Consider the following 6,468-nt stretch of genomic DNA (forward strand, 5'->3'; position numbering starts at 1 on the left):
TCCGACACTATGTGCGTGATAGGCCGAGAGGTAAGGAGCGAAAAGTAACGGAGCGTCTGCGGGACCATTTTTGCCCTCCGACACTCCTTGCGCGCTAACCTGAGAAGTAAGGAGCGCGAAGTGACGGAGCGTATCCAAGGCCATTTTTGCCCTCCGATACTGTGTGCGCGCTAACCTGAGAGGTAAGGGGCGCAAATTTACGGAGCGCCTCTGGTGGCATTCTTGTGCTCCAGCACTCTGTGCGCGCTAACCTGAGAGGTAGGGAACGGAAGGAGACGGAGCGCATCCGAGGCCATTTTGGCCTCCTACACTCTGTGCGCGCTACCCTGAGAGGTAAGGAGCGAAAAGTAACGGAGCGTCTCCGGGACCATTTTTACCCTCCGACACTCTGTGCGCGCTAACATGAGAAGTAAGGAACGAAAAGTAACGGAGCGTCTCCGGGACCATTTTTACCCTCCGACACTATGTGCGTGGTGGGCCGAGAAGTAAGGAGCGAAAAGTAACAGAGCGTCTCCGGGACCATTTTTGCCCTCCGACACTCTGTGCGCGCTAACCTGAGAAGTAAGGAGCGCGAAGTGACGGAGCGTATCCAAGGCCATTTTTGCCCTCCGATACTCTGTGCGCGCTATCCTGAGAGGTAAGGAGCGCAAATTTACGGAGCGCTTCTGGTCGTATTTTTGCGCTCCGACACTGTGTTTGCGCTAACCTGAGAAAAATGAGAATGAGAAAAAATGATATCGTTGGTGTGTCTTTTCGAAGACGTACTACTACTACTACTACTATCTTCTTCCTCCATTATATGGAACCGTCACGGCATATGCTGCGGCACGGGGGAGACGACGCCTCACCGTGGAAGTAATAAGTACTTTTCGTCAATGTCTTTCTTCCTGGTGTAAGCGCGGCGTCCTTCCTCCGTCGCCTTCAAGTCAACGCTCTTTTTTCTTGATCTATCAGGAAACGTTCTTATTAGTCTTGTGCTAAAGAAAGGAAAACCTTATATTTTTTCCTCTCTCATCCTGACACGGCTGGTTTGTGACTCCTTCGTTGCGGCAAGAGCAAATGCCTCTCTTGAGCGACAACCGTAACGGAAAGGAGTATTATGATGGAGCAGCAAATGAAATGTTTGTGTTCTCCAAGAATAATGCTAAAGGGTGTTGGCTTGGCACGTGTGTGTGCAGAAGCAATGTAAGTAAAGTTGACTTCTGTTACCATAGAGGCATCGAAGTTGATGGACAGAAAGAGAAATAAGAATGTCTCATTTGTTTGAGGCGAGGTGTTTGGTTGGTTAGTCGGTCGTTTGCTTAAGAAGGTTGTTGTGTTGTGCAAGTACAGGGGGTGAGTGAGCCGAGTTTCTACCTCGGCACCTCGGCAAGTATCACATCGATGGCTTGGCCTTGCGCGTTCGAATTGTAGTAACAGTGATCTGCCCCCAATTCTGCAGCAGCCTCCTTCAATGCAACTTCCTCCTTCTCCTCTGACTCCTCTTCAGTGAGAACACTAAAGGATCTGATGGCATGCATGCATTGTTGTGAGTACGGCGTAGTGCTGTAGTTGTGGGTGTACTTACGCCGTGAGAGGTTGGGTGTTTTGCATCATATCCTCTAGCGTATTACACCGGAGCAGCAGCAGCAGCCGCCGGCCAAATGTTTATCATTATTATGACTAGTTAGCAGAACACGGACCAAAACCTCGGGTTAAGGGGCCTAAATGAATGCCTGTTTTGATCCCATCAAAAGGTGTTGGTTGCTATAGACAGCAGGACGGTGGCTATGGAAGTTGGAATCCGCTAAGGCGTGTGTAACAACTCACCTGCCGAAGCAACTAGCAGCCCTTAAAATGCAATGGCGCCCGAACATTCTCCCGATACTCGACCGCCGGGGCACTAATGGTCCGACACGTATGTGGTCGGGCCTCGAAGCCCCGGTGAGTAGGAGGGTCGCTGTGGTGTGCGTTGAAGGGTTCGGCGTGGGCCGGCCTGGAGCCGCCACTGGTGCAGATCTTGGTGGTAGTAGCAAATCATCAAGAGAGACTCTCCTCGAAGGCCGAGGCGGAGAAGGGTTCCATGTGAACATCAGTTGGACATGGGTTAGTCGATCCTAAGCCCAAGGGGAGAGCCTGATCCCACGTTAGAGGCAACGACCACAAGCTAGAAAGTGGAGGGGTTGGTTGGTTTGTAGTAGTAGTAGCTTTTGAAGCTTTATAGCTCAGAGCTGCTGCTGCTGATGCCGTGGCCTCTTTGTCTTTTTCCCGCAAAGGTGAGCGGTTGCGAATTGTCATGGAATGACGTGTTGTCAGCGGCCTTAGTAGTAACAGTAATCATAATAATCATGATATTGCTGCTGTTATTACGAGACCCATTTTTTGTTGACATTAGTTCCTTGATACCCCAACGGGAGTTGCTAGATGGGTTCAGTGGCGAAAGGGAATACGGTTATAATTCCGCAACCTGGCCCCGGACACCAAACAGGTGACTGTGGCAGCATCGAAAAGCTTCTCGATGTAACATGGTCTGACTGCCTTGCTCCTCTTCTTCTTAATACTTCTACGTCTTGTGTCCGTTGTACGACTGTCTGTCTCTGAATGCTTGCTTCTTGCATCATCACCACCAGCAGCAACAACATTAGCAGGATTAGTAGAAGGAGGAGGGGGAGTTGGAGTTTATGGCAGCAGCGTGCATGGGAATGCCGTTGATAATTTTGTTGCGGCTGCAGTCGTGACATACCTGTACAGGAACCCGGTAACGGGAACCAGCTCTCGTACGCCGGCGGTGGACCGGGAAAGAGTTTCCTTTTCTGTTTAAGGCGCCGTGACCCTGGAAGCCATTCGCCGGAAGAAAGGGTGCTTGTAAAACGGTTAACCGTAGAGCGCCGCGGTTCTTGCGGCGTCCCGTGCTCCATTGCCGGTCCTTGAAAACGCGAGGGAAGGTGACTGAGGTAGAGCAGACTTTTCCTCCCAATAAAGTCGGCTGCGCCTAGTCTCGGGCCAGCAGGTATCAATATCCGCATCTGGTCTCCAAGGTAAGAAGCCTCTGGACGATAGATTAATGTAGGTAAGGGAAGTGGGCAAGTTAGATCCGTAACTTCGGGACAAGGATTGGCTGTGAGGGTTGAGCCAGTCGGGCCTGTGCAGGAAGCGGGCCTGGGTTCAGGTGCAGGACTGGACAAGGTGAAAGAGGTTGTGGTGGTGGTGTTGGATGTGATGTTGTTATGTCCTCTGCATCATCATAGCAAAGCTCTTCTTCCTCCTCACCCACCACCCATTGTTGGCACATGTCTGTGTTGCCCCTGCAAGGTGCTTCTTCTTCTGTGCTGCTGCTGCTGTTGATGTAACATGGTATTATTAACATACGTGCAGGCAGGGTCGTAGTCGTCGTCGTTGACGCAGGCAAGCAAAGCAGTAGTAATGTGTCGGCGTCTTTGGATGGCTAAGGTGAAGGGGTGTGGAATTTTGTGATGTACGGCTTGTCACTGATAATAATAAACAACAACCAGCATTTACTGCTACAGCGACAACTCTGAATCCAGTTCGGACCGGCGTATCTCTGATGACCCTTCCATGGAGCGCACCAGGCTGCGTGGTCGTGTTCTCGCGATGGTGGCTGGGCCTTGGTTCCGTGGACCTACTGCTACTACCATTTCCAATTTGGTTGATTGTGGGTTGATGGACTATAACAGTTGCCTTTTGGGTTCACTTTAGTCCCACCTCGGCTGGCATCAAGCAATCAGCTCAGAACTGGCACGGACAAGGGGAATCCGACTGTCTAATTAAAACAAAGCATTGCGATGGTTGTAATGGATGTTGACGCAATGTGATTTCTGCCCAGTGCTCTGAATGTCAAAGTGAAGAGATTCAACCAAGCGCGGGTAAACGGCAGGAGTAACTATGACTGACGAGGGAATCGCAAGGGTGAAGGAGACCGGTGTAGGGGTTAAGTTGGGGGACAAAACAGTGTCAGCATTGGCTTTTGCCGATGATTTGGTTCTGGTTGCGCAGACGCCCACTGGCTTGCAGAAGGCAATGGACGTGATGGCTGCGACCCTCGCGGGGGCATGGGCTTCACGTCAACCCAGGGAAGTGTCGTACCCTCAGCATGGAGGTCGACGACAAGCGCAAGACTTGGTACGTCAATAAGAACAGGGCGTTCCAAGTCTTGGAGAGCGCTGTCGGATCCATGAGTGCTGAGGACGAATACAAGTACCTCGGGATTCTTGTCGGGGCCGGGGGTCGGCGTAAGTCATACGGGGCTTTGCTAGAAGAGGGGCTACGAAACATCACCAGAGCACGCATGGACAGGCAAGTGCGAGTGGCGGTCCGCCGTTGGCTGCGCCTAGCCCATGACGTGCCCTGTGCATTCTTCCACTCGGCAACTGGAGATGGTGGGCTGGGTATACCAGACTTTGTTTCAACCGTCCGGCTAAATAAACAAGCGCGGTTCGACCGACCCAGTGATTCAGGCTGCTGTCCGGGAGCCTGCAGTGTTGAGCAAGCTGCAGCGCTGGTCTGGACCCGCATGCATTGCTGGTCGACAGGCGGGTAGTAAATCCGAACGCCAGCAGGTATGGAGGGCCAACCTGGTCAGCACCGTCGACGGTGCAGCTCTCGCTCCATCTGCCGCTGTGCCTCAGGTGAGCTGATGGGTGAATAGCGGGAACCGTTTCCTGTCAGGCGCTGATTATGTGAGGGCTGTCCAAGTGCGGATAGGCGCATTACCCACCCCTGCCAGGGCGTCCAGAGGCCGGCCCGAGATCAACGGCCTCTGTGACACCTGTCAGAAGCCAGGTACGCTGGGGCACATCGCACAGATGTGCCCTCGTACACATGGCGGGAGGGTAAAACGGCACGACAACATCTGTGCCTATTTGGCTGGGCGACTGAGACAAAGGGGTTATGAGGTGTCCTGCGAGCCGCGCATTCCGATTGTGGGGTCCTTTCGGAAGCCGGACATCGTCGCTTCCAAAGGCACAGAGGCCTACATAATTGACACACAGGTCTCTGGGGTTCACTTCCCGCTTTCAGGTGCACACCATCATAAGTGCAGCTACTACGGTACCCCTGTTCAAAGTCTAAGTCAGACACTCGTTGCGATAGCAACTCTGCTCAGTACGAGAGGAACGGCAGTTTCGGACATATGGTTGGGCTCTTGGTCGAGCGGCCATTGGAGCTACGCTACGTCCGTGGGGTTATGCCTGAAAGCCTCTAAGACAGCATCCCAACTAGAGAAGCAGCGATGGTTAGCGCGCGCAGAGTGTCGGAGGGCAAAAGCGGCGTGGTATGTGCGCTCCGTCACCTTCCGCTCCTTAGCTCTCAGGTTAGCGGGCGCAGGGTGTCGGAGGGCAAAAGCGGCGTGGTATGTGCGCTCCGTCACCTTCCGCTCCTTAGCTCTCAGGTTAGCGGGCGCAGGGTGTCGGAGGGCAAAAGCGGCGTGGTATGTGCGCTCCGTCACCTTCCGCTCCTTAGCTCTCAGGTTAGCGGGCGCAGGGTGTCGGAGGGCAAAAGCGGCGTGGTATGTGCGCTCCGTCACCTTCCGCTCCTTACCTCTCAGGTTAGCGGGCGCAGGGTGTCGGAGGGCAAAAGCGGCGTGGTATGTGCGCTCCGTCACCTTCCGCTCCTTAGCTCTCAGGTTAGCGGGCGCACGGTGTCGGAGGGCAAAAGCGGCGTGGTATGTGCGCTCCGTCACCTTCCGCTCCTTAGCTCTCAGGTTAGCGGGCGCACGGTGTCGGAGGGCAAAAGCGGCGTGGTATGTGCGCTCCGTCACCTTCCGCTCCTTACCTCTCAGGTTAGCGGGCGCAGGGTGTCGGAGGGCAAAAGCGGCGTGGTATGTGCGCTCCGTCACCTTCCGCTCCTTAGCTCTCAGGTTAGCGGGCGCAGGGTGTCGGAGGGCAAAAGCGGCGTGGTATGTGCGCTCCGTCACCTTCCGCTCCTTACCTCTCAGGTTAGCGGGCGCAGGGTGTCGGAGGGCAAAAGCGGCGTGGTATGTGCGCTCCGTCACCTTCCGCTCCTTAGCTCTCAGGTTAGCGGGCGCAGGGTGTCGGAGGGCAAAAGCGGCGTGGTATGTGCGCTCCGTCACCTTCCACTCCTTAGCTCTCAGGTTAGCGGGCGCAGGGTGTCGGAGGGCAAAAGCGGCGTGGTATGTGCGCTCCGTCACCTTCCGCTCCTTAGCTCTCAGGTTAGCGGGCGCAGGGTGTCGGAGGGCAAAAGCGGCGTGGTATGTGCGCTCCGTCACCTTCCGCTCCTTAGCTCTCAGGTTGGGGCGCAGGGGTCGGAGGGCAAAAACGGCGTTTTGGGATGTGCGCTCTCACCTTCCGCTCCTTCTTCAGGTTAGCGGGGGGGGTCGGAGGGCAAAAAACGGCGTGGTAGGGGCGCTCCGTCCCCTTTCCCCCCTTACTCTCAGGTTAGGGGGGGGGTTGGGGGAAAGGGGTTGGTTTGGTGTCATTGTTTTTAGGTTAGGGGAGGTTTTTGGAGGAAAAA

Source organism: Panulirus ornatus, chromosome 3 (genome assembly GCF_036320965.1).
Source record: "Panulirus ornatus isolate Po-2019 chromosome 3, ASM3632096v1, whole genome shotgun sequence".
Taxonomy (NCBI): domain Eukaryota; kingdom Metazoa; phylum Arthropoda; class Malacostraca; order Decapoda; family Palinuridae; genus Panulirus; species Panulirus ornatus.